This window comes from Sphaerodactylus townsendi, linkage group LG15 (assembly GCF_021028975.2).
Source record: "Sphaerodactylus townsendi isolate TG3544 linkage group LG15, MPM_Stown_v2.3, whole genome shotgun sequence".
Taxonomy (NCBI): Eukaryota; Metazoa; Chordata; class Lepidosauria; order Squamata; family Sphaerodactylidae; genus Sphaerodactylus; species Sphaerodactylus townsendi.
Genome location: NC_059439.1, coordinates 4,404,077 through 4,428,227, shown reverse-complemented (window position 1 = coordinate 4,428,227; position 24,151 = coordinate 4,404,077). Strand labels below are relative to the sequence as shown.

The following is a 24,151-nucleotide window of genomic DNA, read 5'->3' as shown; positions in this document are numbered from 1 at the left end:
GTAAGGAAAGGGAAAACAAAATGCCCCCCCCCCCATCTTGTTGGTCTCCTCTTTGTGGGTGTACACGTGCACACTCATGTACTGCTCCTCTTTGGACTGGAAGGCATGACATTCCATCAGGCATGCAGATGTGATTTGGAGCGTGGGGTTGGGCTGTCTTTATAGTAAGCCCCTTCCTGCCTAAGCCACCATTTCCTCCTAGCGTCAAGAAGTCCCTGCCCTGCAATATTCTTATAACTCCAGACTGGCACAGAGATTAATCCGGTTGCTCTCTAATCTCTCATTTAAAACTCTTTCATCATGAAGCCCCCAAATACACCCAAACCGTCTTCTAATGCCTCTTGAAAATTTGGAGCCAATCTATTTATAATCTTTTAAATTTCTCCCTCCCCCCCCCCCTTTTTCTTCTTCTTTTTCGGCATGTTTGTTGTGAGTTAAAAATACTCAGGAGCACAGTGATACACATTTCAAACAGAACCCTTGGCTACAAAGCACCCCTTTCCCAGCGTAACACAAAACAATACTTGCCAACTGTTATCAGACGCAGAACTGTGAACAGAATCCAGCACCTCTCTTTTACACCAAAACATGAAGCAAGTGATCAGAAGGTATTTAAAGGACATAAGTTCTTACCAGAATAGAATAATACATCACTTGTTTATACTGGGCTGCCCAGGGGGTGGGGGGCAATTCAAGGTATTCTGCTGCCCCAAGCCAGAGAGGCACTTTCCTGGGTCTCTGCTTCCATTGGCTGGATTGAAGCAGATCCTTTTTTGAATCTAGCCAGTGAAAATGTGGGACTTGGAGGCAGTGGTGTAGGGGGTAGGGGGGCGATGCCCTGAGTGTGCGCCACAGCGGGGGCATTCCAGGACATTCTGGGGGTGTTCCAGGGCGGGGACGGGTGGCGCAGTTCCCCTTGCTCCGCCCCTGTTAGGAGGGGACACCAGACATATCCCTCCCCCTGTAGCACATATGGCTGGGTGCAAGTTGAGTTCCAAGGGTGTGTAAGACCCAGGGTCGGAGTGAGGGGGAACTGTGCCTGGGGCACGTGTGCGCCCCACGCCCCTGCCATGCCCCCACATGTCCGGTGCATCATGCACCCCTCCCCATCCCCTTGGCGCTATGCCGCCCTCTTCCCATCTTACAAAGCCATTTGGGTGGCTTGCCTGGAGCACCAGCCTCGGGCCCACCAACGTGAAAGGCGCTTTACAAAATGAATAAGAAAGGTCCCTGCCTTAAGAAGCTTACAGTTTAGGGGATGACAGCAGGGGGATAACCAAAGGAGGGGGGGGGGAGTACAAAATAAAAAAGGACAAGCTCATTGCGGCTGGGGATGCAGACTGGGAGGGTAAAACTGTGCTTCACAAAAAGTGATTTTTGAGGAAGACTCTGAATGAAGAAGGAGGATCACACAGGAGAGAAGAGTCACAGCAAGTTTAATGCCTCTTTTGATACATTCTAGATGATACTTGCAAAAATCTAGCACTTGTGTGGTAATTTTTGAATAAAATAATTGGAGGTATAGGTTCTCCTAAGAATAATTTCCTGTCGTTGGAGTCTCCCTCACCACACTGCCTACTATAAATGGCAGAGCCTAGGATGATATAGTGGCACCCCACCCCACCGCCCGCCCCAATGGCAGCTCTCATGTTACAGATTGTAGGCCCTCTTGCGTTTGCTTTAGAGCCAAAGTACAAGTGACACCAGACCACAAGATCTATCGACTGCGTGGAATTCCATGTGCTGCAGTCACAAGTGATACCATGCTAGTGTTCCCTGACCATGGGCTTTGCCATTTTGCCACCAAGCATTTGAAGAAACAACCATGAGCAAATGTACTCATAGCCAAGAGAATGCACAGATGTGCTGTCAAATGTTCAGGCGATCTAGTGGACAGCACAGACACATGGGACACTGCTGGGAAGGTGACCTGGGGTGATTCTGCATAGGCCAAGTAAAACAGGTTGAAGGCTTTTTAAAGGGTTTTTTTTGGGGGGGGGGGAGTTTCCATAGAACTTGCCACCCAAATGCTTCTACCCTGTTCTATTGGCCAGAACCCGGGTTAAATGAAATTCACTAAATTAGCGCCTTTTCCCCCTTCAACCCAAGTTGCAAATGCTTTCTGCTTGCCTGCGCGAACAACGGCAAGCAAGAAGCATTCAATCCCTACCCCCTTTCCTCCACCATTATGGTAGATTCCCCAGGTGGCTGCCATTAGAGAGGATACTCTAATAGGTGACCGCCATGCCGTGCAGGTATGTGGTGGGATTCTCAGGTGGCAGGATTCTCAGGTGAGTGGTTCGCATGGGAACACAGCGTTTCCGTGTGAACTGTACTGCCTCCTGCCTCTGGGATCCCAGTGAACCCATGTTACCTGTGCAGAATTGGCCCAAGTGGCTACATGTGAAAGGACCATCAGGCAACACTTGGTGAAACACGTGTAGCATGTCACTTGTATTTCACATGGACCATGTCACTTTTATTTCAGCTCTAAGAGTATAAAACACTACAGGAATCTCTGGCTTTCATGAACTGGGGCTCAAAGCCCTGCATTCACCTGCAGAGAAAGTAAAGATTTGACCCACCCTTTTCCCTTGCCTGTTTTTAAAACCCTCCCAAAAGCTATCAAAAGTCTACTCCACCAAACAGCACAGTAAATCTTTTGTGTTGACTAGCGGTGTTCAGCCGGTCAAATGAATGCAAAATAACTGCTCTCTTGACCAAGGAAAGCAAACAGCTCCACTTCTCCCCACTCCACCTCACCTTCTCTCTGAACACTTTCTGTTTGTGAAGGAGCTGAAGACAGTTAAGTAAACCAACAGAGGTCAAATATTGAGGAGAGGTGTGGGAGAAATCAGCAGAGGCGGAAACAAGAAAAGGTTTGCAGTGCTTTTCTAAACAGGAAGAACCGGCAGCTCCATCAGTAGACTTCTACTGTGTAGAAATTTCTCTGAAAAGAAAGTTGGTTTTTATTGTGAAAGATACTTGAACAAAACCAGATAAGGTGTCCAGAACATACTTGGTGGGGTGACTTTTGGGAAAGGAGGGTTGCTGGGGAAACAAGGAAACTCTGATTTTTTTTCCTCCCCTCAACAGCCTGGGGAACTGCTTGAGCAAAACGGCAAAGAGCTGACTTGTGTCCGAGCCAAACAGAGGAGCTATTCAGAAGTTAAGGTCATCCAGCATAGCTGAAGTCTGATGTGGAAGAATGTTAGCACCTTGAAGGTAACACACATTCTTCCCAGAACTGAACTGAGGAGGGCAAGCCATAGTGGGCGGGGAGAGTTGCAGAAGATGCAGAAAGTCTCCAATCTTCCTATGTGGTTGAATGGATCAACCTCATGAGCTCCTAAACCATAAATAACCAGCTCACTTCACCAATTAAGGCATTTTCAAAGAATACTGGAAAGAGCCTTTCAGTGGTTCCCCTGTGAGGATATCAACATGCACCAGAGGAGAAAATTTCTCAGAATCCGGGAAGCAACACTGATGAAAACATCCCTTCAAACCTTGCTTTCATGCCTTTTAAAACCTCAGGCTTCTCAATTTTCCACTTGGTGGTTAGGCTCAATCACAACTCCCCAACTTCCTATCTGATATCCTTTAAAACAATCAACTGTCAGTATACCTCTCCTTCCACATCTCTTTACCATGCTAAACATACCCACAAGGTTTCCCTTTCAAGAATCGAGATCAGCGTCACAGCTCTCTTCCAACAGCTTCTCAGCATGTCAACATTCTCCAGGAACTCTGGTGCCCAGAGTCAAACACCAAAGGAGGTCTTTATTTCCTAGGGCTTGTGACTGTGTAACGAAATCGTCATTTCGGAGACAAATTAAAACTTCAAAAACCCAGGTCCCTTCAGGTCTCAGCCCTGATCAAAAGATTGATTTAGCTTTCCCCACCAGCAACCTTTAACCAATACACAACCCACTTGCCAATAAAAATGTTAAAAAGAGACACAAGCCTCCATTTCAAACCATGAATTCCACAGTCCTGTAAATGCAACATTATTAACCACCACCTACTGAAAGAAACAGATTGCTAAGAAGAACAGTTGATAGAAAGACCCTGACAGTGTTAGCCTGCTGTCCTATTCTTGCCTTCTTTTTTTCCCTTCAAAGAAGATATACAGAGACATGTCTTTGGAAAGCACCAAAACCTAAGCAAGTTCTCATCCCAGGAACATCCTCTCCCCTTTAATTCCCACTGCCCATGCAAGGGACTCCTCCGGTCCCCTGGTTTCATCTTTGTGGGCATGGCTGAACCACAACCTTAAACAAGGTTTAATTGTCATGAGTGCTTTTTCCAGGGTGGCAACTCTGGTTCCTGGCAAAGAACCAACACTAAACAGACACCTGGTTGTTGAAGGCCTTGTGTAACCCTGCAGTGAGGAAACAAACCATCCAGCATGGAAATATGGCATTAATGTTTCCCATCCTGAAAGCCCAGCAGCCTGCTGTAAACTTGCTGAGGTTTTTTGTTTTTGTTTTTGAAACTGTGTTTGCAAAAACCCCCAGAAAGCTGAAGGGATTTGGATTATAAAAAGCACACAGCATCCACTGGCCAGAGCAAAACTCAGAGAGCTTCTGGTGCCCTGCTGCTGAATCGAGAGAAAAACTCCCCATGGCACCACAAGGCGCGCCATCAATGTGGCTGAGGCAAATCATCTCTTGCAAAAACTTTGCAATAAAAAGGCAGAGTAGGATGAGGCTAAGAACTGGCCCTAATAAAATAAAATAAGGATTATTTTTTCCTAGCAGGAAAAGTTGAAGGTTGTTTGCAGCTGGGATGTCCCCCTTTTCTTCAGCTCCTCTAGTGCAAACCCTCCCCCTCCCAACGTAATCCTAACCAATTAGGGATCACATAGTGAGCGATATATCATGCTACTATAAAGCCCAATTCGGCTACATCAGGGGTAGGGAACCTGCGGTTCGAGAGCCACATGTGGCTCTTCTGCCCTTGCACTGCGGCTCCACGAGCCGAGCCGCCAGCCTCATCCTTGCCCACCCTGCAAGCAGCAGGGCAAGCGCACCAATTGCCCGTGGCCGGCTGGGCCGCACCGCGGGCTTCCCCTCTCACCCGCCCTGTTCGAGCGGGGCGGGTGCTTTCCTGGTGGTTGGCGAGGCTGCGCCGCGGGCTTCCCCTCTCACCCGCCCCGTTTGAGCTTTCCGAGCCGCTGGCTTCATCCTTGCCCGTCCTGCAGGCAGCAGGGTGGGCGCACCAATTGCCCGGCTTCCCCTCTCGCCCGCCCCATTGGAGCAGCGAGGCTGAGCCGCTGGCCCCATCCTTGCCCACCCTGCAGGCAGCAGGGCGGATGCATCCATGCGCTTCTCAGAATGAGCGGAGTAAAAGGTAAACACCCCCAATATATACAGTGTTATCTTTATTTTAAATGCAAAAATTATTTGCGGCTCCAAGTGTTTTCTTTTCCAGTGGAAAATGGGTCCAAATGTTAGTGTTAAAGGTTCCCTACCCCTGGGCTACATAATGTAATCACAGAAAGTCAATGTGGAAGCAGTTAGATTAGGGGTCCCAAACCTTTTTGACCCTTTATTTTAACTGCTTATTTTGGGTTTATTTCTTGTTCTTCATTTTTACTAAATATTTTGGGTTTATTTCTAGTTCTTCATGTATTTATTATTGTTATTATTGGTTTTTCTATTATATTGTACTGTTTTATTATGTTGTTACCTGCTCTGAGCCTTTGGGGATAGGGTGGGGTATAAATTAAATTGAAATGAAAAATGCTTGCTCCTCCCTCCTCTCACTTAGTTTCTTGTGCAGATCTATTCCTCTCCAAACAATTTTCTATTCATTGATTTTTTAAAAACTTGTCACTTCAGTCACAAGCCTTTATTGGCATAAAATAAACATACAAAATCAGCATACAAAATTTGCCCATTATTGCTCACAATTATAGACGCTGGTACTAAAATACTAAATACTAAAATATATACATGGTCCTTCTGTAACTATAGGACATTCCTTCAGCTAAGTTAACTCACTTAAACGTCATCGGATACTGACAGAAGCTAGCAAAATTACTGCTGGCTATATGTGGTCATAATACATAGACATTGGTTGGTATTCATCTAGACTTATGTCTATTATTGTTAGCAGAAATTTTGCTACATTCTCACACACTGTGGGATCCATGTTGTTCAAAAGCATAGGTATCTTAAGAGCATCAGTTAGATTGTTATACAGAAATGGGATAAGTGCAGATTGTTACATTCTGATTTTTGCAAACCTTACACAATGAAAGAGGGTATGATCGAGTGTCTCCACCTGACCCATATTGCATGGACATAGCCTCCTCTGTTTATCAATTTGTTGATATCTGCCATAGAGCAGCATAGAAGGCATTAGATTGAATCTGGCCAGTGTTAAAGCTCTTCTTAATTTAGGGTTGGTGATCCACTGTAAATAATTGGCCACGTGTCCTTGTTCAATTGGAATAAGCAGGGTCAGGGGGGAACACGTTTTCCTCGCAGCTGTTATCATATCCCGATACTCTTGTTCTAATAGCTTAGTTTTCAAGCAGCTATATGCTTCTGATAGGGAAAGAGGGACTAACGACTCTAATGAAAAGCCAAGAGTGTTGATTTTTCCCTCAACTAGTTTCAGCCACCTAGAATTTGCATAGTCGGAAAGCATGAGGTGTAACAAACTGGAGTGATCCTGCAGATAGTGGATACGTAGCCAGTATCTGACAGTTCTCAGCCAGGCCATCGTGGCATATGATATCTGCCCGAGTTCTAAACATAGGGCTGCATATGAAGCACAATTTGGTAAGCCCATAATTTTGTGGAAGAAACGGGACTGGGCTGTGTTTATATTTTTGTTTATAGTCTCGATCCAAATAGGTGCTCCATAGAGGAGCTGAGAGCCGCATTTAGCATTGAACACCTTCAATGTGGATGGTATATACTGGTGGCCCACAGTGAAAAAGAAACGCTGAATTGCTAGGGCACTGTTGTTAGCTGCAGCGAGTGCTAATTTCCTATGTACTGCCCAATTAAGGTTGCTAGTAAGAGTTATGCCCAAATATTTGAACTGGTTAACTTGTTCTATGGGTCTGTTATTGATGGTCCATGTATGACTAGGGGTCTTCTAGCGAAGACCATTATTTTGGTTTTTTCTATAGTTAATTACCAGTTCGCTCCTCTTACAATATTCAGCACAGCAATTTAAGAGACGAATGAGACCAACTTTAGTGTGGGAAAGAAGAACGGTGTCGTCAGCATACAGTAATGCGGGCACGTGTTTAGCGCTTAGTTTGGGAACATGCCCATTGGCCTTCTGGAGGGTTGGCACTAGATCACTAAGGAATATATTGAACAAAGTAGCCAATGTACAGCCTTGTTTGACCCCTCTGGTTGTGATGATATTTTCTGTGAGCGGTCCTTTTGTTGCGGCTCTTATTCTGCAGCTAGTGCAAGTGTGTAGCTGTTTTATAAGAAACAGTAGTCTGGGGTCCATGTGTAACGCCGTCAATTTTCTCCACAGTAGGGCTCTAGATATGGAGTCAAATGCCCCTTTTAAATCCAGGAAGGCTGCAAACAGTTTACGGTTATTATGAGTTATACTTTTGTTAGCTAAGTGTGCTAAAACTGTTACATGATCCAGTGTTGATTTATTTTAGTGAATCCAATTTGCTCCGGTCCTATTACTTCTGCTTGCTTGACCCAATCTTCCACTCTCCTAAGGAGTAGTTTTGCATATAGTTTGCCAATTACAGATAATAGGCTTATAGGACGATAGTTTGAAGGATTTGTAATATCACCCTTTTGTAGATTGGGACAACTATAGACGCCAGCCACATCTTTGGGATGCGCCCGTGTTATTTACATGGGTAAATAAGGAAGCCAGAGATGTAGCCCACCCCTAGGGTGAGGATTTAAGTATTTCTGGTATTATTGCATCAGGACCTGGGGCCTTACCGCTTTTCAAACCACTGATTAGTTTACTCACTTCTTGAGGATTAACCTCAGGCCAATCTGGTAGCTCCTCTGGTATTGAAGTGGAATCAGGGTATTCAGTTAGGCTAGCATTGAACAGATTAGAAAAATAACTGAACCATCGGTCTAATGAAATATGGGGCAACTGGATACTGCACGTTTGGGCCCTTCTATTTATGATCTGCCAGAATTGCTTAATGTTATTTGTTAAAGTGGCTTGATATAGTTGTTCCCACTGCTGTTCGAATTGATTTTCGCTTCCATTGTACCATAATTTGAAAATCCTTTTTCAGTTGGGTTATATTGCTGAGTAGCTTTTCCTCACCTGTGCTGCGGTAACTTCTATATAATGATCGTATTAAGTTGTTAAATTCAATACAGTAGCGATCAAACCATTCTCTATGACCGTTTACAGCCTTAGATTTGGTCGAGGAGACGGCTTGAAGTTCCCCTGCTAAATTTGAAACTAGTTGTTCAAAGTGATGTATTCCACGTTCTGGTGTGTCAGCCTGTAATATATTCTCTTTAATTTATTAAATGTAAAAGAGCTAAGTAGTGTTTCTGTAGCAGCTGCCACCTGAGGTGACCATGTTATTTTCTGATGCCTAAAGTTGGTGGGGTCCTCTGTATTAGTCTTTACCTCAAATGAAAAAGTTACATTGAGTGGAAGATGATCACTTAGCAATAAGTCCCCAACGCTAAAAGATGTGACACACTGGTGTAGATAGGGGGATATTAAGATGTAATCGATCACGCTAGCACCGAGCGAGTTTACCAAGGTAAAGCTATCTGCATTCCTATAGCACTTGAGGCCGCTTTTAACCATCATTTGTTACATTTCATGGCAAATTTGATTAACTGGATTCCTGCTGTATTCACTAGTGAGTCCTTTCAGGAGCTAAGAGCTGTGTTTAGCAGAAGCTGTACGAGATCATCCTCCTGATTCAAAATGGGCCAAAGTGGTAGAAAGGTCCGTACTCCACTCTGGCGTTAACAACACCTACCAGGATCACCTCCGTAGATGGTTGTATATTTTCTAAAATTTCTACAAATCACCATATCCTACTCCATGTGTTGATTAAGGAGTCTCGTGTCAATCCAGCAGGTATATACAAGTTCACTATAATCATGTGAAGAGCTTCCCCCTCTACCAAAACAGCCTGTGCAAGAGGGGGACATGAGTCGAGAGGAGTTGCTTTGATGCTGTTGGCTACAAATAATGAAAGTCCTCCAGAATAACGACCAAACTTGGATACTCTTGTAGCAGGAAGAGAGTATTGTTGGTAGCCATTTAAGGCAAGCTCTGAATTGGACCAAGTTTCTTGTAAGGCTATAAACGTAAATTTTTGTAGATAAGTGAGGAAATCATGATTATCGCATTTCTTGATCCATCCGGCTATATTCCACGAGATGAGGGAAATCACATCTCTTCTCTGACTTGGATTTGGAGATACTTCCCCCCATGCTGTGTTGGTCCCAGATTGGCTAAGAGATTTTGATAAGGGTTGGCGTCACTGAGATTGGTCTATGGTTGTAATTTCGTGGTCATTTTGGACCACACATCCATTACCTTGTAGCCTAATCAAAACTTGTCACTTAAGAAGTGTGTACACATATCTGTATACACATATTTGCAAAGGAACAATAGGATGAAGGTCTTTTTCTCAACTCTGCATGTTTATTTTGTAACATTTTTGATGTGAAGAAGTGACATGATATCTCTGCAGACACAAATTCACACTTTTGAGAACTGCAAAACCAAACATCTACGATAATATCTTCCAGATGGGAAAACTGTCCAAAATAATCTTACAGAAACTTGAAAGTCATTGTGAATGAATTAATGAAATTCATGTACCAAAAAAATTTAAACTATGCTTGAATATACAATCTCATGCTACACAATTAAAAAAATAATCCTTATTTCATGATGAATAGCTTCTGGACTATAATGTATCTTAAATATTATTATTATTATTATTATTATTATTATTATTATTATTATTATTATTATTATTATTATTATTAATTCAATTTCTATACCGCCCGATCCCCAAAGGGGATATTTAAACTATTTTTGAATAGATTTTCCTCAAAAACATTTAAATTTTAAAAACTAATTAAATAAATAAATCTGATTTAAATTCTAAAATCAAATTTTTAATTTTTTAAAAAATGATTTTTTATCAATCCTGGAATCTCCCCATGTGGAAGGAACCCCAACTATTAAGAGGTGGGGCAGGAGTCCAGAGTATTTTTTTTTTTGCTATCTATAAGAGTCTTTCCCTTTAAGAGGAGTCCTGCTGGAACAGGTAGACCACTAGTATGATCGTCCCAAAAGACCCTTCTTCTCTCTGAATATCAACTGTTTTCCAGATGAACTCCAACCCTGAAATTGAGCCAGCTGGGAGAAAAGCGGGGGGGGGGGTCAAAGAAAGATAAGCAGCAAGCAGTGGGAGGCATAATTTGAGGAGACCCAAATTTATACGAATACGACTGTCACATTGTTAGGTCTTGGAACCGTAAGCCAATAAATAGACTCTGAAGTATTGATCAGTAGTGTTTATTGATGAGGTACTGAAGTGTCAAAGTTTGGCAAAGCCAGTTCTGGCAAACCTGGCATTTGCCATTCCCTTTATCCCTGTTGCAAGTCCCCCCTCCCGCTTTTCCAAAAAGTTGTGTCATGGGACCAGGGTGTCAGGGGAAGCCTAGTTACCTACGAATCATGTGAAGCCATAAAGTAAAGATCAAGGAAAGAATGCCCCAGATAGTTATGGTTACATATAGCAGGCTGGTTGCATATATATCTTAGCAGTATTGATTTGTTGCTTTAAGCAGTTACATTGAGTTAAGAATGCATCTCAATCACATACTAACCCCCTGACACCCATGTAGCTTAAGTGTCAGAGGAATGCTATTGGCATGGCACAGACTGCTTCTGGACAACCACCCTCCTTTGCTACATGAACTCTCTGGATGTCAAACTACCACAGTCTGTTCTTACATTCAAGGCAAAACGTATTCCCATTAAAAGTGCAAGAAAGATTCAGCACAGCAATTGGAGATTTATGCGTTGATTTGCCTGTGCATTCGGGTTGCTTAGCTTTTGTAAATGTTTTGGGTAGTTGAAAGGGAAAGAAGAGGTTGTGATCAAAGCCAATGCATACAAACTCTGTTAAGAAAATGTCCTTCTGTTGCTGTGTCAGGCTTAGCAGTTCAGTCGATAAGGGAGGGGGTATAAGAAAGTTCACATCTGAAAAGAAAAGCGTATCTACCATATATCCTTAAATGCTTTGCTGCTCATTATCAAGATGAGTAGGATACTTTTACAACACGCAGAAAGTTGGTACACACAGAGAACAAGATGTTCTGGATACTTGTTTTCCAGCCAACACTCTAGGAGCAAACTGTGTGCAATACAGGGGCTTCAGAACTCCCTCCCACCATCCACTCAAAACCACCAGAATTAAAGAGTGGGGGCATAGATTTCCAATGGTGGTTGTTTGAAAACCAGGTAAGCAAGACACACAAGGCATGCAACAGGAGACAGCATTTTCTCTTTTGTACTCTTTAGTTTTTCTTGAATTGGGGGTGGGGAATCTGCATTCAGAAAGATAAGCCCCCCAATAGAGACTGTAATTTGCAAACACAGATACACGGTTACCGGCTAGCTTAAGGAGGGAGTAACTCTGTTTCAATGTACAGATGGTGAAACCTTGTGAATTTGGATCGAATTGAACATTAATCTGTTGGTGCTGGAAATCCACCCTGGTCCCTTTGGTCCAGGTTGATATCTGGAATTTGTTGCATGCATTGCTTGGTTTATAATCTGGTGGCCAGATTTAAAGGACAGGCTTAGTGTCTTGCTTTGGGTATGCTCATAGCCATTTGCACAAGGGCAGTGACGAAGGGAGGGGGAACTGCACCTGGGGCATGAACTGCCCACGTGTGCCCTCCCTGCCCCTCCCCACCCCACCCCCGACATGCCTCCAGCCCCCCTCCCCACGTGACTGCAATGGCACTGCCTGGGACAAGCTGCCCCGATGTCCCCATTGCAGTTATGCGCCTGCAAAAGGGTACTTTTCCCCTAGCACACACCATGAGATTGTCACCACGAAAGCAGCATCTTGCTATTTGGCTCATCCTTCTGTTATTGTGGCACACTGCATTCCTCCTACAGCCTCACTAAGTTGCAGATTCAGCAGCTGCCTTGTGAGAAGCAGTTCTTTCTGTGTGGAGGCCAGTAAGTAGCTCCTTGTAGGATCCAGGAGATTTGGGGCCTGTTCTGTCCTTTGATTCTCAATGAGCCCATGAAGCTGCTTTACGCCAAGGCAAATGGTTGGGGCATCAGACTTCTGGTCCGCTGGTCCTTCATGGTGGGAGCCAGTGAAAGGTCTTTCTCCACATCTGCAGATGAAGATTCTTTAACCGGAGATGGCTGAAACAGGGACATAGAGCATGTGCTGTGGGCCACGGTCCTCCTTCTGATTGACAGCTTCAAAACGTATGACTGGTCTCCCGGCAGACCTCCGAGAGACTTCTTAAACGACGCAAGCATTCTTTACAACCCATTTGTAGGGGTATGGTGCTTGTTCTGTACAAACATAATTTCCTTGACAGCACAGGCATCGTTCTGGGGGTGGGGTGGGTGGGGGGGTGGGCAGGGCTTAAGAGACTGCAATTGCTTCTATGGAAGCACAGCAGGAGGAAGAGGAAGAATCTTTACGGGCTTTAGTCAGTGCTGAACTGACAGGGAGAAGCAGCTGGGCTCTGCTGCACAGTTGCATGTTCTTGAAAGTCTGTTTTGCGCAGTTAAAGCAAAAGACATTTCAAATGCAGTTAGAGTGTGTTTGTGTGTGTGAGAGAGAGAGCATGCACTGCGAGCTACTCCAGCTTACAAAATCACAGCTTGCAGGAAAGAGGTATGCAAACTTTCAAAAATGTACTGAAGCACAAGCCGGGAACTTGAAAGGCATGCTCTGTCCAAGATCTCAGTGCCTGGATTGTAAACTGCTGAAAGTCGGCTGCAGGGAATGGTTTGTTTTGAATGTGCAGCTAGTATAAGTGTAAAACTGAAAAGTGTTGAGGGTGGGGACAAACATTCTGCTGACCTAAGTGCTGAATTGTACATTTAAAAATCACAAGCCCTTTTTGGAAGCAACTTGATGGCACTTAACACATACAAACACAGCTAGCACAAGCCATTCAAGCATCGTCTTCTAAAGAGACAACTCATTTGGTTCTATTAAAAGAAACAAAAATACACCTGCAAGCACTTATTTCAGTAAATAAATACATTTGCCTTTCCTAATCATCATCTAAGCATCTTTCTTTTGTTAGTAGGGAAAAGGGCTCCATACAGCTGGGACTTGGCTGCTGCATCTCACAGCTGTTGGAGAAAGAGTCCTTGGACCACAAATCATTTGCTTGTAATGATGTTCCAAGGCCATCCACATCTCATGCTCAGATGTAAACATGGGTATATCAGAAGATACCTCGGACCAAGTCAGACCTTTGGTCTATCAGATTTTGAACTGTCTGACTGACAGCAGCTGTCCATGGTCCCAGGTGGAGGTCTTCTACCACTAAACCACTGACTGCCCCTCCCCAGATGGGCATCCACGTCTCAGTATTCAGCTGCATTATTGACAAGCTTTGTCCATATTCCTCCCCTTTATACTTGGAAATGGAAGAACTCAGCCTCCACAGACACCCCTATGAAGCACACCTTTGCTGCCTTGGCTTCCCCTACAAGAGTCACAGCCTTGTTCCTCAGCCATGTGTTCTGGCCCCTCCACTCATACCTATATGAAAGAAAAGACTTTGGCGATTACGCACAAGATATCTGGTGCATGATGCAGTGGAATGGACGTATTTCTTCAAGCCCCGCTTTTGCTTTCCAATCTCTCCATGGCAAGCGAAAACACAGCATGATTTTAATTTGCTTTACCGCCAGTGCGGGACAGATTTGCCAGTGAGTACATCTTTGCCCCAGATCTCTTCCCAAACCCAGAGGCGTAGCTGGGCCAGAGTGCGCCCAGTGCGCACTCTGGCTTTTTGGACCCCGCAGCGCCCCCCCCCCATGGCGGCACCCCACTCCCACTCCCACTCCCACTTACTTTAGAAAACCGAGCAGGCTGGAGAACAGGCCTTCCTGTTCTGGTGGGAACTACATTTCCCAGGGTCAGCCTGTTCTCCAGCCTGCTTGGTTTTCTAAAGTAAGTGTATGTGGGGGGGGGGGCGCCACTGGGAGAACGGGGGAAAAGGGGAGGGGCCGGGGGGATTATGCACCCCCACGTGATCCAACTCCGTGCACCTGGTGCATCGCGCCCCCCCGCCCCCTGGGAGCTTCACTGCTGCCCTCACCTAGTCTAACTCCCTCCCTCGTGCTGTTTTGCATACCTCCCCCCTTGTCCCCTCCCTGTTGCCGACTCCTTCCTGCTTCTTGTCCTGCTGGATTGTTTTTTATTGCCTGTCACCTCCCCCGTCCTGTATATCTTTAGATCTTTTCTCATATTGAAATTGATGTAAAAATAACAACATTAATCAGTCCCTCCAAACACCCAGTTTGCCCGTGCACTGTCCCCCATTGTTCCTATTCCTTCTCATTGATCAACGGACTGGGACATCTCCAGCCCTTCTAGTTTCACACACAAGGAATCAATGATTCAAGGCCATATCAGGAAAAGGTCTTGACGCTTCAGGAGAGGGAAGGTTGGGAACCTGGGGAACTTACCAAATGGCAGTTGCCATTGACATTGTGTGATTTGCATGCAGTGATTATTCCCGCATCACTTCCTGCCACAGAAGACTGGGCAAAGTTACTGCTATAGAAGAGGCTGGGCAAAGTGTGCAGATGCCATATTCAAGACTTTTTGGTCATAGTTTGCCTTTTTATATTGATATGAGAATTTAAAAAATAAATATCAAAGCATGCATGCACGATAGAGAGCCTGGGAAAACCAGCAAAAAGCCAGCTGATGGGTAATGCCTGCCCTGCTGCAAACAGGGCAGTGAGTGATAATACGGAACATGCCCCGAAACAAAGACTCCGCAGTGAATTCTCTTTGGGTTCGCGGGAAGCTCACTGTGCATAATCAACCACTTTAAATCAGTGACGAAAGAAGCTAACCCTGCAATGTCACTACTCTTTACCAAAACTCTTTAAGGTTTCCCTAAAACCCATGCATCAGCTTAATTTTCATGCACAGTTTGCAGTACTGGGAAAGAAGGTTGAAGGAATGGAAACACTTTTATGACACATGCCGAGATTTTGAAAATTCACTTCAGAATCCCAGAAAATACTTCTAACATACCTGTGGGCCCACAGTCATCCTCTATAAGCCACCACCCTCCATTGTAAAGTGGATTTAAATTCACCGCAAGTATGAACGTTCATCTATCATCCGAGTAGCTAAATTAATTGAATAATATATCTGAAGACAAAAGAGGCCGGCCAGTATCTTCTGTTTGTGGATTATCTCCCTTAGCTTGCCACTGTTAATCACAAAGCTTCATTTGCCACAGGCATATTTATTTCTCAGACTGGAAAGAAGGCCACATTGGACGTCAGTTTTGCACTCTCATGAGTGCCAAACAGAAAGCCCTCTGCAGATCCAAATGCAAGCAAGTCTTCACTAGTACAGCAGATTGGCAGTATCAGCCTCATCATGCTTGGATTGGCAGGGGGGGGGGGTTATATTTCCCCCTCCTCGTGCAGCTAGAAAGCGTTCACATGCACCCAAAGATGTAGGAATGACCTACAACACAAAGAATCACAGTTAGCCGCATGAGTTAAAATGATGGGCTTAAACCACAGGATGCTGACAAGCTGAAAAATGTCTCAAGGTCACCAAAGATGGTGAGGGGTCTGGAGACCGAGTCCTACGAGGAAAGGCTAAAGGAGCTGGGTATGTTTCACCTGGAGAAGAGATGAACTGAGAGGGGCCATATGATATCCATCTTCAAGGATCTGAAGGGCTGTCATATTGTGGATGGAGTGGCATTGTTTTCTGTTGCCCCACAAGGTGGACTGAACCAGAGGATTGAAATTCAATTAAGAGTCCCCAGCTAAACATTAGGAAGAACTTCCTGACGGAGCAGTTGCTCAGCGGAACTGGCTTGCTTGGGAGGTGGTGGGCTCCCAGAGTGGTGTAGTGGGTAAGAGCACGTAGACTCCAATCTGGAGAACTGAGTTTGACTGCCCACTCCTCCAAGTGAGCAACAGACTGGTAAACTGGATTTGTTTCCCCACTCCTACATTCCTGCCAGGTGACCTTGGGCCAGTCACAGTTCTCTCAGAACTCTTTCAGCCCCACCTACCTCACAAGGTTGTTGTGGGGAGAGGAAGGGAAAGGAGTTTATAAGCTCGTGAGTCTCCTTACTGGAGAGAAAGGGGGGATATAAATCCAAACTCTTCTTCTTTTTCTCCTCCTCCTCCTTTGGGTGTTTTTGAGCAGAGGCTCAATGGCCATCTGGCAGCAAGGCTGTTTTGGTGAACTTGGTAGATCATGAGGGAGGGAAGGAAGGGATGAGTCAGTGTTCAGTTCTTGTGACCTTTTCTTACATCCCAAGGTAATGCTGATCACCAGTGTGGGGTCAGAAAGGAATTTTCCTCCAGGTCAAATTGGCCAGGAATCCCTGAGGTTTTTTGCCTTCCTCTGAGTGTGGAGCAGAAGTCACTGAGGGAGCCGAGGTGTTGGTGGATCGGGAGTTGTTGGGAATTTCCTGTATTATACAGGGGGCTGGACTAGATTACTCTTGAGATCCTCTCTAGCTCTGTTTCAATGCTTTTTACAATAAAATTCTTTTGTCTGTGGAATAACTTCTAATCGATAACTGCCTGCAGATATGCATATTCCCTTAATTTAAGTCTCTCCCCCAACATTCCCCTAATTATTGATGCCATTTTAACACAATGCCCAAGGTGTTAAATGCTGAATCTGCCAAGGTGACTAAACAATTATTGCCTTAAAATGATACAAGGATTAAAATGGGGGACAGATCATAAAAAATAAAAATCAATGGCAAACTTCAAGAACAAATTATCCAAGTAAGAACATTTCAAGTCTGAAGTTCTGTTCAGAAAAATCTGAAAGACTGTGAAAGTTTGTTCTGATTGTATATTATGCGGGTCTGAGAGTGCAGAACCCATTTTCACCACAAAGCCATTGCCAGTGTCTAGATTTGGAAGGGTGGTTATTTTGGATAGAGGAGGCAGATGCCCCAGACCGTATAAAAGGAACAGTGGCATACAGAAGGTCTCAGGATTCATCTCCAACATCTACAGTTAAAAGGATCAGGTAGAATGTGATTGATGTGAAAGGCCACCATCTGAGACCCTTCCAGTAGACTGCCGGACCAATGGTCTGCTATGACAGCTTCATCTGTTCATGGAAGGTTTGTGATTAAGAGGGCAATTCTAAGCAGGGTGGAATTCTACACAAGTTTATTCAGTGGACTTAACTCCAAGGAAAATGTTCTTAAAATCTTATTGTAAGGGCAATGCTTGCATCTTCCCCAGTTCCCCAAAAGCATATATTTTGGTTAGAGCATGAAGCAGGATTCCAAAAAGATATTCTACACCAGGAATGGGCAGAACCAGAACAAGCCAAGATCCAAGAAGTAAAAGCTAGTTAAAGTAAGAAGACTTCTTTAGCAAGTCTTGGGTTTCAGTGATGGAAAGAATTCTACAACAGATGTCGTAGGGCAGGCTAATGCATCATGGTACTTATTTGGGATGGTTGTTCCCTTGTGGTGACTATTTGCTTGCAACAGCAGAGCTATATAGATTGCTGTAAGGGAAAGTTATCCACAGTTCTGTTTGAAGTAGTGTAGGTTTGATCATGAAGCAAATCAGTAGCATCCACTATGGATGCAGTAGGGAGGCAACATTCTCCTTCTGTCTTTCTCCAACTCTGTGCAACTTAAAATATATACAATTAGCTCTATAAATAGGATATTAGAATGGGAAGATGGAAGATCACCAGCGGCACTGTGAAAACATCACGCACTAGATGACAAAATGAAGGTAAACATGGTCATGGTTACTGTGGCCATTTCCGCACGGCACAATGATGCTGGGTTTGAATCAGTTCTTACATACTGCATCTAATTTATCCCTGTTTCTTCTTCTGCACGGCTCCCCACATCTTCCCAGGAGCAGAGTTAGGACCAGGAAGAAATGCTCCAGTTTGCTCCACACAAGCCAGGACTTCTGTATTTACTTCGGAAGCAGATTTCAGCATGCCCGGTGTCCCACATACTGATTGACTGTTGCTTTTGAGTGGCAGCTGCAAGCACCTCTGAGCATGCCCAGTGCCCCGCATTCTGATTGGCTGTTGTTTTTGAGTGGCAGCTTGAATAAATGTCAGGTGGGGAGATCAGACGGTTGGGTGGGAAAATTAAACTGGTCCTGCTCCCGATTGGTTTTTGCACGGTAGCAGGCACAAGGAGGGTCACACTGGGATTTTTAAAAAGAATCTCCAAACTGCGATTTTAAAAAATCCTGAGCTAAGCTAAATATGGTGGGGCAGAACCGCACCAGCACCAGGAACTGTGCGGAATTCTCGGCTGCACAAGGATATTTTGGCCATATGGAAATGGTTCCTGAGAACTTATTTCTTGGTGGCTCCATTCAGCAGTTTTATCTCTCAAGCAGCCCTTTGCTTATAGCAGCAGTTTAAAGGACTAATTCCACAACTGTGTCCCAGGACATGCAAGCGTGGCATGAAAAATAAACCAAACGTACAAGTATAAAACACTCATAAAACAAGAAATTGACTTCAGCCAGTTCTAGACTTCCCAACATCTCTGTTTGGGCAGGTAACTCTTCCATGCTTCTACGTCAGATGTGATTAGATTCTCCAGCTATTCCCAGCAGCCTGCCTGGAGTTTCTCACAAGATTCACTGTTCTGGACTGGTCTTTTTTCCATCTGGAGATATCCTCAAAATAGGAGCTCACACAGAATCACATCAGGTTGGTTCCACTGAGATTGTATGTCTAATAGAAAGTCTGCATGTATAGTGGTTAGAGTATTGGATGAGGGTCTTGAAGACTCAGGTTCAAATTCCCGCTTTGTAACAGAAGCTAAATAGGTGACCTTGGCCCAGCTGGCCTTTTTAATACTAACCTACCTCACAGGGATGCTGTGAGGATAAAATAGAGGAGGAGAGAACAATGTTGTAGGCAACTTTGGGTTCTCATTTCGGAAATAAACAAATTATAACCATATACCTTGGCTTTAAGACAAGTGTACCACCAGTTTTAATTCTAAAAAAAGTATGGCTCGAGAATCGTAAATTCAGAAATCCCTGGGTCAGAGATCAGCTGAGTTTGTAGAAGCAGCAAATCTCCAGTAATGGATTCTCTATATAAAGGGATACCCAAACTCTTGAGTTAAACTGAAGCCTTCCTGCAGCTGATGGGAAGAGTTCTGTATAACAGCTCCCTGAAGAAGCACCCAGTACAACTCATAAGCATACACTAATCCTAAGTAACTGGGGTTGCCTTCTTATCAGTTGACTACTTGGATTCTGGAGTTAATGTGACAATAGCCATCTTTGCCTCAACAGTATTTTGTAAATAACTAGAAAAAAGACCTTCCCCCAAGTAAGAGTTCATCAGACTGATGGAAATTTTCTTATTTTCTTCATGAGCTCTGTATTTGGGTCACATCTTGCATTTGGGAGATCTTCACCGTCCTTTGTGCTCTATCTATTATTGGAAGAGGCTTAGAGAATATCTCCTTCTCTCAAGGGAGCATGCGTGGTGAACTGTATCTGTGCAGTAACCATTCTGGTGCAGATAGAAATTGCTGCACAGCAAAGATTTGACACATTTATTAACCTTCCAAAAGACCTTGTCCTTGATTGGGAACAAACGAGGTCTGCATGAAGAAGTTCTTCCCCTTAGAAATATTCCTTTTAACGTTACAAACATCTCACGATTGCAAACTGTTTCAAAACTTTGCTGCAGGGAGAAGAACCCAAACCCCCCACCTGCTCTGCTGCTTGCTTTCCTAGCAGCAGAAACTGGTTTCGTAAAGAGGGACCAAACAAGATCCAAAGACCTGTTCATATGCTGCTCCTTGTGACAGAACCATCATGCCCTTCCCCCTCCCTTCCCCCTTGCAAATCCACCTCTAAAGGTCTGGGGCTCCATAGAGCAGGATTTTCACCTATTCTGGCTTCCTGAATCCGAAATGCAAAGGTGCATAAAACTCTTTCCCCAGTTTCACTGGCTGACAGGCATGGAGTTTCACAGGATTCTTCAGCAACTTCATGAATTGCCTGCTGATTGTTTTATAAATAATATTTTATAAAATTGTTACAGTAAAAGAAGTATGCGAATCTTACTTGTATTTGTCAACATCTGAGGCTGAGATCATCAATTAAAAAAATTCAAACCTAAAAAGATCTAAATATTTAAAAGTTCCTATCCATATGACCGTTATGATCACTTATTGCCCCAATCCTTGATCTATATAGTCCAAAAAGACTTTAAAAAGACCAAAAAGATTTTTTCACATGCATATTTCATCACTGACAGGAGCTGATGTAAAAGGTACTGTCATGTCAAAATTACTTACCTAGTAAAGAGCTCTGCCGTGTTAACACTAACCAGCCAAAACCTATTCCTCAATTGTGTTAATTATACAGACAAACATGCAGCGTTACAAGTTACACAGACTTGCTCATGTAGCGTAGTCTTGCCTGCTTGGAAATCTGTGTTACTGATCCAGCTTCTGTTGACACAAAGCCCTGGAAGGCCTTTAATTTAAACAAAAATATTCAGACTGATTAAGAGTTCTGGACAGCTACTGCCTGGTTGAGAACCCACATAACTCAAAAGTTTGTGTCTCATGCACTGCAAAAGAAACCAGGGCAGCAGATTGCCTGATTCCATGCCAGTCCCTTACTTTAACCTCAAATATTGTGTACATATGAACAGAGGTTGGTATAACACAAGGTACAACCTATCATTCTGACTGAGATGAAGAGCCTTGTTAAGCTCACACACTCTTGCCTCAAGCATCTGTTAGAAACTTTGGAGAAGTGGAGAAACATGCATGTATTTGCCGACAGAATAGTATCTATCGCATTTCTGTCTGCCCTTCTCCAAGGTGCTCAAGGAAGCATACTCAGTTCTCCAGTCTGTCACTTTGCCCTGACCTGGATAAACCTCAATTTCATCAGATCTCTGAACTAAGAAGCCCTGGTTAATATTTGGATGAGAGACCACCAAGGAATACCAGAGGCGTGAAGCGGAGGTTGGCAATGGCAAACCACCTCTGAACATCTCTTGCCCAACGACTGCAACTTGATGGGGGAAAAAACAGGTAAACTCTTGTCACTTTATAACTGTGCCAACTCCATGAGGTAGATGAGGCAGAAAATGAAAGACCTCTTATTTCTCAGAAAGTTTCAAGGCCGAGTAAGAGTTTAGACTGGGTTCAAGTCTGAAATCCTAACAACTGCTCCAGACTAGCAGGCTTATTTAAATATTCCGAAAGATTTGGGGGGGGGGGGAGGGGGGCAACGATATGCTCCTAAATTCTCCCCGGTGGGCCAACTTGATTTTCACTCCTTTAGGCCCTTAGAATCTGGAGCTGCAAACCCAAGTTCCAATCACAGGCAATTTGCTACAATACTGTCATTCAGGCTCCTTCGCTGCCAGCACTTGACTTGGGGACCAGCTATGCAGCTCTCCGGGACCCATCCAGCCCCGCAGGGGTAGGGAACAGAAAGCAGATTCCCCCCTCCCGGTCCGGATGGGAGCCCCCTTCCCCCAAACTTCTGCCGTCCAGATCCGACCCGGCGAGGCACCCAGACTCACCCCGCGTGCGCCCTCGCCGGTCTCCCCGGCTCTCCGTCGAACACATCCCACCGCCCGCAACGCGGACTCGAAGGATTCTGCAGAATCCGAAGCGCCCCCGGCTCGCCACCAGTCCGGAAGCCAGGTCGGCTCTCCCGCCTGCAAACGGCCCCCGGGAAACTGGACGGTCACCCCACCCCACCACGCCCCGCCAGCGGCGGCAGGCTCGGAAGAACCCCACCCCCCCACCCCGCCGCGGCTGCTGTCTGGCTGAAATGGCCAGGGGAGGCAGGGCATGGGGGGTGGGGGGTGGGGGGCGGGGTGCGAAGCCCCAGCGGAGCCACTCCGGATCCCAGCTCGCCCGGCCCCGCGTGCAGAGAGCAGAGCGGCGTGTGGCGCCCCCGTCCAGGACCGCCACGCTTGGCTTGGAGAGCTCCAGCTCGGGCAGCAGCAGCAGCAGCTCTTCCCGGGATCTGTGCGGGACAGCCGGCTCCGTCCGGGCCGGCTCCGGGGGCTCGCCAAAGTCCTGCCCGCTTCCCGCCCCCGCCGGGCAACCCACGCGCCCTTACCTGGCCCCGCGCTGCTCAGCCGCGCATCGGTGCGCGCGGGTCCGGCGGCTGGGGCGGTGCGCGCCTGGCAACGCCGCCCGCCCGGCTCCCCTTGGGGACGCGCACGCGCGCTACCCCGGTTGGGGAGGGGGCCTCGCGCGGCCACCGGGGCAACGCGCCAGCGTCGATTTACGCGGGGCGGGAGCGAGGAGCGCGCCCGGGGGCTCCGGCGGTGGAGAGCAGGCCGATCCCGGCAGAGAAGGACCTCCCGGCCGGTGGAGCCCTGAAGGCGGTGCGCGCCTTTGAGGCAAGAGGAGCCAGGTTTCAGGTGGGGGAAGAGTTTGGCCGAGCTCCCCTCTTGGAGGCATTCTCTCCCCCCTTGCAAGGGCACTGTGCCAGGGAGGGGCCCTCGCGATCAGGAGAGTGTCCCCCCCCCCCCCAGCGCAAACTCTCCGACCCTGACGCCCGGAGAGGGGAGCGGAGCCAGGCGCCTCCCTCCAACTCCAGGACGCGCCCCCAACTCCTCCTTCCCCGCCCCCCCATTCCTCAAAAAAGGGGCACCTGGCAAATGGGAGCAGGAGTCAGGGGGCGACCCCGAAACAGTTCCTTGTTGAGTATGAGCTTTCCCACATGCATATGTGCCCCCAAGACGGTGGCTGGGGCTGGAGCGCCGTTTGGATGTCCTTAAAGAAAAACGAACCCCTTGTGGTTGGGGGGGGGGGGAGCATGCCGGGCTAATGCTGCAGAGCATGGGGGTGGGGGGAGACATTAATCTAACATAGCAGGTTGGCACAAAGTCCCCACCCCCCCGGAAATCGTACTTAAGGGACATTTGATCAGGCTCAACATGAAGCAAAGCACACACACACACAAAAAGAGTCGGAGAGAAAAATCACTGAATGTGTTTGAAAGTCTGCAGTTTTATGACGGACATGCGACACAGACCCAATTAGAAAACAAATGCTTACTTGGTGCCTTTTATGAGGGCTAATCAAAATGTGAGCTTTGGGGTTTTCCAGAAACTCTTCATTTGGCTATATATATTTTGAAGGACTGGGACAGAAAAACTTGTCCAGGCCATGAGACATCTGGTCCCTGCCCCTTTCCCAGCCCACCCCTTTTAAAACGTCCAGCCTCATGAAGAGTTCAGGACCGCACTATTTTCTGTCGTCCTTTTGGCTGGTTGTCATAAAAGTGATTGCATAGCTTTTGGTTCGGGATTTTGTGTTGAGCCAAGAGGAATATCTGCTTTGAGATGAAAATAAGTAAGTTTGCTGGCTACAAAAATGATTCTTGGCTGTTATCAAAGGCTGTTGGGGTAAAAAAAAACACGCAACCCCTTTGCAAACATCAAAGCCGGCAGTAATTTGCATCAGTCTCCAGTGAAAATCAGAACAGAAGGAGAGCAGAAGTAAAATTTAAAAAGCACTAAGGATTTTTTCAAAAACCCACTAACAAGGCTGCAGACTAATTTGAGAAAGAGCCCAGGGATTATTTTTCAAACCCATACTGTGATTATGGTTAAAAGCATCTCCTGGGAATCCCGGAAAGGAAGTAGTTCTGTGGGGAGGGGGGAGGCTGCCACTGTGTCAGCCTTGGATGTTTTCTCTGACAGTCAAACATGGTGAGGTGGGGTGGGGTTAGGGTTAGGGTAAGGTAGTTGTGAATTTCCTGCATTGTACAGGAGGCTTGACTAGATGACCTCTGAAGTCCCTTCCAGGTCTTTGTTTCTGTGTTTGCTCAGCTTATAGCCAAACCTTCCTACATACATATTTCACATGGAGCTAACACCCTTCATGGGAGAGACTGCTAAACTGCACAC

At 45.8% G+C, this 24,151-nt stretch overlaps 1 protein-coding gene across 3 annotated transcripts in view; it reads right to left on the bottom strand.

Annotated features, from left to right (window-relative positions):
• The window catches only part of ZNF385C (zinc finger protein 385C), a 210,069-nt gene extending 186,705 nt beyond the window's left edge, over positions 1-23,364 (bottom strand). For 2 of the 3 annotated variants that reach the window (XM_048518012.1, XM_048518014.1), the window contains exon 1: positions 22,351-22,456. The gene's annotated coding sequence lies outside the window, so the exon portion shown is untranslated. Of the gene's footprint in view, positions 1-22,350; positions 22,457-23,297 lie in introns of those variants that run through there. The other variant, XM_048518013.1, reaches the window with a different exon arrangement.
• Between the last annotated feature and the right edge of the window lie 787 nt (positions 23,365-24,151).